The sequence below is a fragment of the Gouania willdenowi genome, chromosome 8 (assembly GCF_900634775.1).
Source record: "Gouania willdenowi chromosome 8, fGouWil2.1, whole genome shotgun sequence".
NCBI lineage: Eukaryota > Metazoa > Chordata > Actinopteri > Blenniiformes > Gobiesocidae > Gouania > Gouania willdenowi.
This window is the reverse complement of record NC_041051.1, coordinates 21,341,196-21,353,263: the sequence shown is the minus strand read 5'-3', so window position 1 is coordinate 21,353,263 and position 12,068 is coordinate 21,341,196.

The following is a 12,068-nucleotide window of genomic DNA, read 5'->3' as shown; positions in this document are numbered from 1 at the left end:
TTTGTGTGTGCTGTTTTCATCTAACTATGAATAATTCTTCACATTTTGTCAGCGTATTCTTGTGTGTTTTAGAATTAAGATGGAATCCTGACTTGTCCACTCAAAACTCTTATTTATTCATTCCATCCGATAGTTGTGATCTGTTGTGTTGTGAACTCTGATGATTGTTCCGTGTTATTTTACGTAGGTAAATAGTATTCATGCATTTGTTTTTGGTAGCATTACTCTACAAATCCTCTTAAAGGATGGTTCACGCAAAATGTCCTGGTTTGATGACCAATTACAGAGCACCACATGTTCCTCCACTGCATTTCTTCTTCTTCTCAATGATTCATCAGTGATTGTTATCACTTATTAAAATCACCGCTGCACTTCACTAACAAACTTTAGAAATTTAGAAAAAGCAGAGTGTATAGACCTCATGCACAGGGCTGAAGAAAACCAATTTAGTGTCATTTATTTCCATTTTTTTAGAGTCATTGTTTTCTCCTTTCAGTCAATGTGAAGAAAATAAAGAATGAGTATATGTAGAAGACTCATCCGTTAATCCAGCGCACCGAAATCCCCTGATTGCTATGTACGCTGCTTTCTTATACATTCAGATGAAGGAGGTAATCTCTTCATTTACCCATATGTGCAGATAGAATGGATCTGTGACAATAAAGAGAATAGAGCTGCTTTAATTTGTGTCTTTTATTCTCACTAGAAACATTTTGGCTCCAGTTGAAACACGGTATAACCTAAAAACAGGCATCCGTTTTTACAGGGTGAAATATTTGGTAGTTTAATTTAATACATTATACAAGTGTCGCATCTTGGCATACTTGGACCTTTACAGCGTAATGTTTTGGTTTTTTTTTTCCATCAGGGAAAAAAATATATATAAAAATCCAACAATATTAAGTAGAAAGTAGCAGCAAACGGAGATGAGGGAAAAAAAAAAGCTACACATAAAGTAAACTGTTAAAATATATCAACAATAAAAAAATATATATATATATTTACATTTATGCATGCTGGGAGATTCTACTTCAGAAATAATTCCCCAAAAATCTCTCACGTGTGTGAAAATGTTAATATTTCTAAATCAGTATGGTTAATGGCATTGTTATTTATATTTTAATTTAGATATAATTTTACTTTGTTTTTGTGATTATTTGGTTTTACGTTTTGGTTATTTTTTTATTTTAATTTTTTTTAAATGTTAACAGGCACTGAATGCAGAAAATCTTTCCCTGTCCTCTTGATGGCGCTATTGCTCTGTTTCTGCTGCTGATGGACTATAACGTTCTTCTGTTAAACCTACAACAAAAGCCCAAAGCCTTTTAAATGCTTCCATTTTGGATCTAACTTCCCAGTATGAAAATGGAAGTTGCTCTTTTATTTGGTAGAATTGAAGGAAATGACGCACATGTACAGTGACTGAGTTTCTGTACATGTGTTGTATTTAGCACATAATGGATGTCCACTGGTTCTACTCAGTCTGAAGGATGTTACAGTATATCACAACCTCATTACAGTTAATGGTTCTACAGTAGAACCGATGACGATAACGACCTGATATATTTAAAACTCATACTAAAACTATCTTTGCTAAATGATCAATGGTCCTGATCAGATTGATGAAAACTGATCAGAATATGGTGCTGTTTTGATTGTGGAGTTAGCTTGGAAGCAGGGTTATGTTAATAATAATGCTAATGCTACATTAATGTTATTGCAAGGTTAATGGTCATGCCATGTTTTTGCTAATGTTACATCAACGCTATTAAGTTAATGCTAATGCTGCATTAATGCTATTGCTATGTTAAAATTATTGTTAGGTTAATGCTAATGCTAGTTTAATGTTAGGTTATTGCTAATGTTAATGTTAGGTTAATGCTAATGCTACATTAATGCTTTTGTTAAGTTCATGCTAATGCTAGGTTTATGCTATTGCTAGCTTGATGTTATTGCTAGGTTAATTCTAATGCTACTTTAATGTTAGGTTAATGCTAATGCTACATTAATGCTATTGTTAAGTTAATGCTAATGTTATATTGATGCTATTGCTAGGCTAATGTTATGTTAATGCAAATTATATGTTAATGTCAATGCGAATTATATGTTAATGTTAATGCTAGGATAATATTAAGGCTATGTTAATATTATTGCAAGGTTAATGTTAATGCTAGGCTAATATTAATGCCAAATTAATGTTATTGTTATGCTGATGCTAAGTATTGCTGAAGCTAGGTTAATGCTAATGCTGTATTATTGCTAATACTAGGTTAATGTTATTGCTTGGCTAATGCTACATTAATGTTAGGTTATTACTAATGCTAATGCTACATTAATGCTATTGGTAGGCTAATGCTGTTTATTCTAATTCTACGTTCATGTTAATGCTAGGCTAATATTAATGCTATGTTAATGTTATTGCTAGGTTAATGTTATTGCTAGGTTAATGTTAATGTTAGGCTCATGCTAATGCTAGGTTAATGCTAATGCTAAAATATTTTAAATTCAATGTCTCAGCTGTTTTTCCACCAATTTGCACCAAATTCAGGCAAAACTTTAATCCCCAACATTGGGATACGTGACCTTGGGTTACAACCCCGACCACTTCTTTGGACCCTGCTATGCTGCTTGAGGCTTTATTATGTTGCTGTTGTAAACGTAACTGAATTGTAATTGAGTTCAGATAATTGACTTTGTCATTGAAATACTATTAAAAAAAAACTTCAATTACAATTTCATTAAATGCAGTTCTAAGGCTTACACATTTACAATTCTTAATTTTCATACTTTTTTCAACGTCTCACAATAGCTGGAGAAGGCAAGCCTATATCCTTACGTGTGTTGTTATAACTTGTTGTAAAGCTGTTCAAATAGGATCTCCAAGTGGAGCGCATCCAAAAGGGTTTTTAAGGTGTCACTGCCAACACAAAGTCTAAAACTCAGTTCAATCTTGCCTTCGTGGGAGGCCAGGCCCAAAAAAAAAAAAACCCTTACAGGATCACTGGAATGAGGAACATCATGTTCTCATCCACATGTTGTTTCTATTCTTTATTTGTTTTTTTTTGTTTTTTTAAGGGGCTTCAGCCATACTAAACAAAATGTTTTCTTTTTATATGTCATTTTTTTTTTAAACAAAGTTCATTTAACGACATAGTTTTTATGTCACAGATAGCTGGGGGTGAGAGTAAGTCTTGTGTAAGAGCCCTAGAAACCTTGCTGTTTACACTTCCTTGCCCTCTACCATAGCTATTTCAAAGCAAAAACCAGGCTTGTTTTATCTAAGGCAAACATTAAGAGCACTTTACCTTGGCAGAAAAGTGTCTTCAGGAATGTAGGTTTGGAGTGCCTTTCACTTTTTGGGATATTTTTCCTGATTTACTTGCTGCAGGCTTTGTTTTGCTACAAATCAGGGGTATCACCCTGTGCGAAACCCTCACCGCCACCAACGAAGGGTTATTGATTTATGTTAAAAACAAATACCTCTCTGTAGGCTCCTGTGCATGTGCACGCTATGTTAGTTGTGAAGTTACCGAGTTACATTGTTGTGGTTTCACTCGCGTGACTTTTTCTCTGTCTAATGTTTGCTGCAGCTGTAGAACTATCTTGTTTTCCATCACACATACTATGCTCAGTGTTAAACATCCAAACAAACAAAGGATCAACTCATCTCTCTAATGAAGGAAACCATTACAATATTCTGTAAATAACAGATTTGGAATTATCCCTGTAAATATTTAAACAAAGTTCAAACAAATAATATAACCACTGACTGGTGTAATGGGAAGATCTGCCCTGAAAGATCATTAGGTGTACTCATTGAACCACAGCAAAGATTTTTGCTATTGAATTCCTTTTGGTTGGGGTGAATTACATTTTTCAATTACAATTACATTTTCAATTATCCACGTTCAATTACAAATCAATTATGATTACGAAAACGACACTGTTTTCAATTACAAATAAATTCAAATGAATATTTTCTCCCTGAAAGTCAATTACAATTAGGTTCTCAATTACTAAAGTTAAATTACAATTTGACTAATTTTTATTCATATAGCGTTTTGATGATTGTATGCTTTTTTTTTTAATGTGTACAACGTTGTTTCAGTATCTTTACATTCATATTTTAGTGCAGTTATTATAGTATCTTATGTTAAAGCCCAACAAGGTAAAATAGGCAGAATTTAGCAATAACTATAAACTCTGTACAAAACATCAGTTACATTCACAGTATTGTTACTATGTCAAATTGTTTCCTCCCTATTCAAAAAAATAATCTATTATATCCTAACCCTAGCTCTTCTAACCCTCACCACCTGTATGAGTGTGAAACATTCACTGACAAGCAGTGGGAAAACTTAATATGAAACATATTTTAATATTTACGTGTAAGCCATAGACCTGTTTTGCTTTTGATTCAATTGTAGTTGACAGTTTTTAGTGAATTTTTATCATAATTACAAGTAGAAAGTCAATTATCTTAACTCAATTATAATTACAACGGCGACAGATTTTTAAATTGCAATTACAATTACATGATTACAATTATAATTGACCCCAACCCTGGTGGCAAAGGAGTATTTGTGCCTTGAAGATTTAAAGAAAAACAAAGAGGTGGCAGTAGTTTAATCTAGGTTACCTGGTGTTTACATATTAAAGACAAGGCAGCAGGATGTACTAAGATGGTGAGTGATACTGTAATATAAATTTAGTGCCAGGAAACCATTGGCCACACCATCAATGCCAATGTTAATGTGTAATGCCCCCGCCTTCTTAAAGCTGCAGTATGTAAGCTATTTTTGGTATCAATTGGTCAAAAATCCATCATAATGTGTTATGAGAGCACGCTGGACCTCTGCACCTTCTTTTGGCTCTGTATTCAAGCTGTAGAAAAAAAGGCATTGTGACTGCATTGTTCAGCCAATCAGAGATCTTTTCACAAACTAAGTGTTTCATGAGCTGTTTTGGGCCTTACTATTGGCTGCTGGACAAAAGTCGATGCGCGTTAACGTCCTATCAGTAGTGAAGGTGTAATGGAAGGCATTCCAGCAGCAAAAGTTACACAATTCATGCATGAGTTCAGTTTGTCTATGATAGACACGTAAAGTATTTTCTTATTTGAAAGAATGTAAAACATCAAAGTTCCTGTACAAATTGCTCCACAACTTGTGCATGTTCACGAGGATGCCGGTGAACAACACGTGGATTCAAAACAGGAAGGGGAGGGGGGAGCATGGTTGTTTCCATTCCAGTCTCACTGATTCTGCAAACTGCAGCTTTCAGCCTTGTAGCAAACCATGTGCAACGTTTGTGGATAAAGCACTTACTGTAGACAATGAAGTTTTCAGCAAAAAAGGGTTAAGAACTCCTTTTTGATGTTAACCTTCACATTTCTTAGATCTATGGATCATCTGCATAAGTACACACAGTGCCAGTTTCCAAATCTCTCCAGTAGTATCCTAACAGTCCTTTCCTTCAGGCATCAGGTCTGTTTTTATCATGCAACGTATGAAGATCTGACTGCAGTGACAATGTTCAGCACATACAAGCAAATCCTGTGCTTTCGTGGGAGGGAGTTGCATAAGTTGAGAGAAAGATGCGAGCATCTAAACCAACCCAACAGTGGACTTTAAGACTCACTAACTGTTCTCACAGTGTCCCAGAATTCTTTCTTTGAAGTCCAACTGCTGCTGCCTGACAGAGACGTATTCACAAACACTGTAAAACACAGGCCTTGACTGATAGCGGCACAGTGTTATTATCGTTCACTTGGGTGAAACCCAAAGGCTGACTTTTATAGTATTTTCATGTTCTTCTTTTTGTGTCCTCCTTGTGACAGTATGAATAACTTTATTTACTGTCACTTGTTGTCCTGAGCTACCGTGGCATAGAGCGGGGCGACTGTGGCTCAGTGGTAGAGTGGGTCGTCCGGCAACTGAAGGACTGGGGGTTCGAATCCCACTCTATCCAAGTCATTGTCGCAGCCACAGTCAGCCCCAGGGCAGCTGTGGCTACATAGTAGGTTACCACCACTGGCGTGACTGGTGTGAATGAATAGTGGTTTCTGCACGTGCCTTGAGTCTCCTCTATAAATCTAAGCCATTATTAAAGAGCAAACGGGTTGCTTTCCAATAAAATGTTGGCAGTTAAATTCTTATTAACCTGTTTAAACTATAAAATATTCATTCATTGCAATCATTGTATATACTGTAAGTATTTGTATGTAATATCTAAGTATAAGCCAAATTTCTTCCACTTGATTAATAAAGTCTTATCAGTGCTGTACAATTTAAGTCCAGATACCAAATTGTATTCCTCAACTGTTCATAGATGTTTACAGAACAACTATAATTTGTGTTAAGTAATATGTTTTGGACCATCTGTTAGAAATGTAACAGATTAATGGCCAATCTGTTGCTTGAATAGTACTGAGAAGATACAAGACTGCAGACATTAGTTGCGCCCTTGACTGATTATAAGCTGATATAGGTTCAAACCCAAAGGCTGACAAGGTTTCCCTTGATAAGACCAAAGACATTTTTGTTGAGTTTTGTCCACATTTAAGAATCCACATTACAAGAGAACCAAATTGCACATTCATTCCCCATGTCATTTAAAATCCTATGTAAGGCTCCAACCTGACAAACATGTTTTAAATGGAATTTGGGTCAGACTAGTACATGGGAACACAGTCAAGCTCCACCAAGAATGAGCCAGACACAAACCAACATTCTTCATGCTCGAGGCAGTAATGCTGAACCAAGTAACATGTTTTTCACGTGAAATACAAAAAATTCTAAAGAATTTTAGGATGGAAAAAACGAGTTGGTTAGCTCTAACTTTCAATGATGTGAAGCTCAAAGGAATCGCTACAGAGGGAAACAGCCTCATGGGCTGCAGTGCAGACTTGCCTTTCAATGTTTGTATTCATTCCAAACTTTCCAAACCAAGTAAATGTTTGGGAAACTCTCAAGGTTTTTCTCAAATGCCAAAAGGGAACATTTTAGTGTTGGGATGAGAAGTTTTTACTTCACTCAAAGTGAAGTCAAAGATAAATAGGAATTTCCATGTAAAGCTGTCACATGTAGGTGTAACTAGGATAGAAAATAATTCATTCATTAATGATTTATCTTTACCTGAGAATTAAGATTTTTTTCAATCCCTAAACAAAATTGCAAATGTTGATACAAGTGAATGGGAGTGTGAGTGGTTGTTTGTCTGTCTGTCTGGGTTTTCCCTGTGATGGAATGTTGCCCCGTCTATGGTGTACCCCCTGCTTAGCGCCATTTGAGTGCTAGACACTAGCAGTAGCAGACCCCTTGAACTGATAATAATTCAATCATGAAATGGCAATGTTTAGTGTTTTTATTTGATCACCACTGAGCTTGCATAGCCCTACAGCAGCTCACCAGTGTAAGAATAGATGATGCTCATGACCTTCAAGGTGGCACATTTGGCCCAACCGTGGTATGTGGCCCAGTGATTTAAAAACACTGCTTTAAAACCTCCCTTAAACCACTATTCATAGGGCTGTGGGTAGACAGTTGACCACCAGAATTTGTTCCCCTTCAAGTCCCTTCCAAGTTTTCAATGTCAGCAAACCAAGTGTATCAATGTGTGTGTATCTACGGTACATCTTAGTGACCAGTGGGCCCTTAAGAGTCCAACAGCAGTGCTGGCACGGTTGTTGGTTCCATATTTATCCCCACTGAGGGGGTTGACTGAGTAGTGTTGGGTTTCTTTGCAACCTTTGGCTTGAAAAGTTGTGTTTTTGGTGAGCGGGCCTTTTGTGTGGTTTTGTGATCATGTCGTGGGCCAGTCATGGCCCCCGTGTAAAGGACAAAACCATCGCAGACTGAAGAGCTCCGTGCGGCAGTATCAGGTCATGCTTCTCTTTGTTGAACAAAGCTTTTGTTGTTCTTCAGCAGGTTTTAGCGACAAAATAAACAGCTCTGTCTCACCAAAGGCATTCGTCTCCCTCACTGCCACGAATGCACCACCATGACAAACATATTACTAGTGGTTATAACAGTCTTTCACCTCACGTGGAAAACTTGTTTCATTTATTTTTGAAGACTCGTGAGAGAAAAGCTTTTTCCATGCAGGTTTCTGTCAAGGAAGCAAAAGGGAAGGATTTCAATCAAGTTTTAAGGCTAGCTGGCTATTGGGTCCTAGCAAGATAAACGATGCACAGAGTAGTTTTTGTAATGTAATCTAGCTGCAGAGTAAAAGTTGAAACATTAAAAATCACAACTATCAGTGGTCCGCAACTGCTCTGGCTTTGGGACTCACCATTAGGCTTTTAAAGCCTCGTTCAAGAAAAAAATTTAATAACTTTTTTAATGGAGACGTCCCACTGTAGCTTACTATATCACAGGATACATGAAGGTGGATCAGGAACATTAAACATTATGCACTTTAGCTGGAAATGTCACTTTATTTCTGGTCAGTCCTAAGCTAAATGTTGTTATATTTGAGTCTTTGTATTCTGTCGTATATCCCATGCTGTCTGATTTTGGTGTTTTTTTAATGGTTTTTTTCAGTTTATTTAAATGTAATTTATGTTGTACACAACATCAACCTGCCGGGGACGGAAACTAGCCTGTGTCTACAATTTGGTACATTTACATATTTTTCTATTACTTTCTATCAAATACGACATATTTAAAAACTAGGGATTACTTAATGGCAAAAGTAAAAAAAAAAAAAAAAAAAAATGTCATCCTTTTTATTTATCAGTAGGCAAATATTTGAAAACATTATGCTTTGATACAATAAGGTGCAACGATGTTGCCTCTTATAAATTGTTGTCAAAGTGAAATAATGCTTGCGACCCACTGTAAATGACTCTGTGACCCACTTTTGGTTCCCAAACCATGAGTTCAGAATCACTACTCTAGATTAGTGCATCTTATTTCTGTGTATTTAGAGACAGAGTTGGTGAAACATAAAGATGTTTTTAGGCTGTAGAAAAAAAACTTTCCACAAAGAGTGACACCAAGAATCGAACTCACAACCATGTAGCTTTAAGCCAGCTTTAAGCCAGTGATGCATTGTTAAAGGTGTGTGCTAAATTAAATTGTAATCTAATTGTGAAAGGATGGTTGACCTTCTGCAGACTTTCCCAACATACTTCCACCTATGCGCCAAAACACACATTTTCTTTAGTTCTTGGTCAATAGTGGACTTTCTCAAGCTTAATCAGCCACATAAGCATAAAGGAATTTCCCCATTATGTCAGGTGTGAGGGGGACTATTTCTGAGAAAAGCAGAGTACCAACAGAGATCTGGAGATTTCAAGATTAAGGAAGACAAGAAGAGCACCAACACAGCGGTTAGAGGTGACAGCTACAGACATCTAGAACGAGGTATCAGGGAGATGAAGAGAAAGAGAGAGAGAGAGAATCTGGGAACAGTCGTCTTCTGTCTCACTTGTGATGGAAACAGCCTGTATATGAAAGTCCAAGGATGGCCCTGAGAATGAACTTTCAAGTGAAAATGATTGGTAAAACATGGGTGACCAAATGCTTTAAAAATTGCTAGAGAGCAGCACCAAGAACTTCACAGGAGCGGAGCTGTGTGTGTGTGTTACTGCTGCAGGACACCTAATCATATACACACCGGCCTCTTTATGTAACAGGCAAAGGTAGGAAACACAGGAACCTGTGCAACGGTCAAACCAACGTACCAATCATTGAGTTGATGTTGTTGGACGGTAAACAGTGTTCATAGTATGTCCTTTACAATTTGCTCCACTGTGTAATTTTTGAGGAAATTATCATGCGCTCACAGGCATTACAGTGCTGTTTGAATCTGTGTTCAAACCTGTGTTTGAGAAAGGTAAAATGGCCTGGGACCAAGTTTCCTTTGCATTTTATTAGAGATAAGTTTTGAAATCATACTATTACAGGATAGACAAGCAACCGGTGGTGGATTGTCCATCTGGCATACCGGGCATCATTCCGGTGTACCTGTCCTGTCCGCCAGGTTTTTTTTTTGTTTTGTTTTGTTTTTTTAAAGCGAGTGGAGACAGACATGGTAACAGGTGGCCAAAAATGGTCCAAAAGTGGCAAAAACGTGGTAAGAAAAGACTGTAAAGTGACTAAAATGGGCCTAAAGCAGTCAAGAGTGGCCAAAAAATGGCAAACAAAGACCAACCAGGTGGTATGTAATGGAAAAGGGTAGCTGTATTGAGCAAAATGTGGCAAACAATAGTGTAAAAGGGCAAAATATGGCAAACAATAGTGGAGAAAGGGCAAATTGTGCAACAAAAAGAGGCAAAATGAAGGGAAAAAGGAACAAGTGGTATTTATTGAGAAAAAGTTAGCTTATTTGAATGAAAAGTGGCCCAAAAAAATTAGGAAAGGACAAAAATTGGATAAAAGTGTCAAAAGTAAACAAAAATAGCAAAAAAAAATTAGAAAGAATTTAGAAAATGTGGATACTAAAGGATTTATTGCATCTTTAGGGTCTCAAAATATCATTTTATGAGTTAACCCATTGCATTTTTTAAAGATAATTCATTTGTTAATGCAAACCAGGCCATATTTGAACCCTTTAAATGTTTTGATGTCTCATCGCTGTCAGCGAGTCTGAAACTCGCCGTCTGACAATAAAGAATCACTCTTCGGTCAAATATCCTCCTGATGTCAACAGTTCTGATTATGTAACAGAATGTTGACTTTTCAAGGCGACCATAACCCTTCCAGCTCCCACATGAAGCATCTTGAAATCCTCGTTCTGAGTTTTCAAAACCTCAAGGGATCAAACAATAATGGCTGCTGGCGTTGACAGCTGGCCAGCATGAAATGAAACTACTGTGAAAACATCTTCTGATCAAATTTAGTGGAAAACCAGAAAAATAACCCAGTGTTTGTTATTAAATTCTAATCTTTTTTTCTTTTTTTTTTTTTCTGACTGCTGTTATTCAGACCTAAGAGAGACAAATGAGCTGTAAGATGTAATGTGCATCACGGAAATCTTCAAAGGCAAAATGCGTGGACTGATAACCTCAAAAAAACATTAAAGCAAGACCTTTGAATGAATCCACGGTGAGTGTTATTAGACAGCACAGGCGGTTCCTCCTTCGCTCTTAAATCACCTTCTTAATGGTCATGGCAAAGATCAAAGCCACATCAAATCAACCTGGGAGTCGTTCCAAGAAGCTGAACTCAGCCACTTGAATCGTTGCATATGTTTACCTTTGAGAGTGAGCGCTCAACAATATCACCTCCCACTGAAAAAGGAAGAGTGAGGAGGGGGAAAGGCATGTTGGACAATGTAGTTGAACAGATTTCATGCTAGTTATGAAAGCGTCTTGCATTCTTCAGCCCCATACGGCAGCAGGAGGATATCCTTTAAGATGTGATTTTAGGTCCATGAACAATCAGATCAGAACGCTGCAGGGAACCCATCTGAAGGGGCTTAGTGCTGCCTGCTATGGAAAGATCACCGTCAGCTAGAATTCCTGGGACAGTAGAATAAGCACAACGACATGTGCATAAGAGAGGAATAAAAACTTCACAACAATGGAAAGTTCGACTTCACTCCTCCACACGGGATGTCGGTATTTCCTGTTCAGAAAAGGCTAGTGGATATTTATGGAACGCTGGCCCAGGACAAAACTTTTAAAGATCTTATTTTTTCCTCCCTTTGATGTTGTTACTGTAAATAGACATGCCTAAAGGAAAAGCCAAAGCCCAGTAAACAGTTTGTTCTAAACATGGGGAAGCTGTGTTGTTTTTCAATGCACACATGGCAACACAACAACTAAACTTAATAATTTAGCTTTACCTGAAACATGTATGTAAACTCATTGCCTTAAAGGTCCATGCGTTTTTTTTCACCCATCTCCAATTGTTCTAAGAACCCCAACAACAGTATTTGAGGTTTGTTTTCCCAAACTCGCCCTTTTTTCTGGAGTATTGGCCCTCTGAAAAGTCACGTTCAGAGTGCTCCTAAAAACAGGCTGTTTTGGGGCCTTCATGCATATGCATGAGTAGGCGTATCGCAGCAGCAGCAGCAAATCATTAACAGTCACTTCCTTCTCCTCCTCACCTCTTCTAACC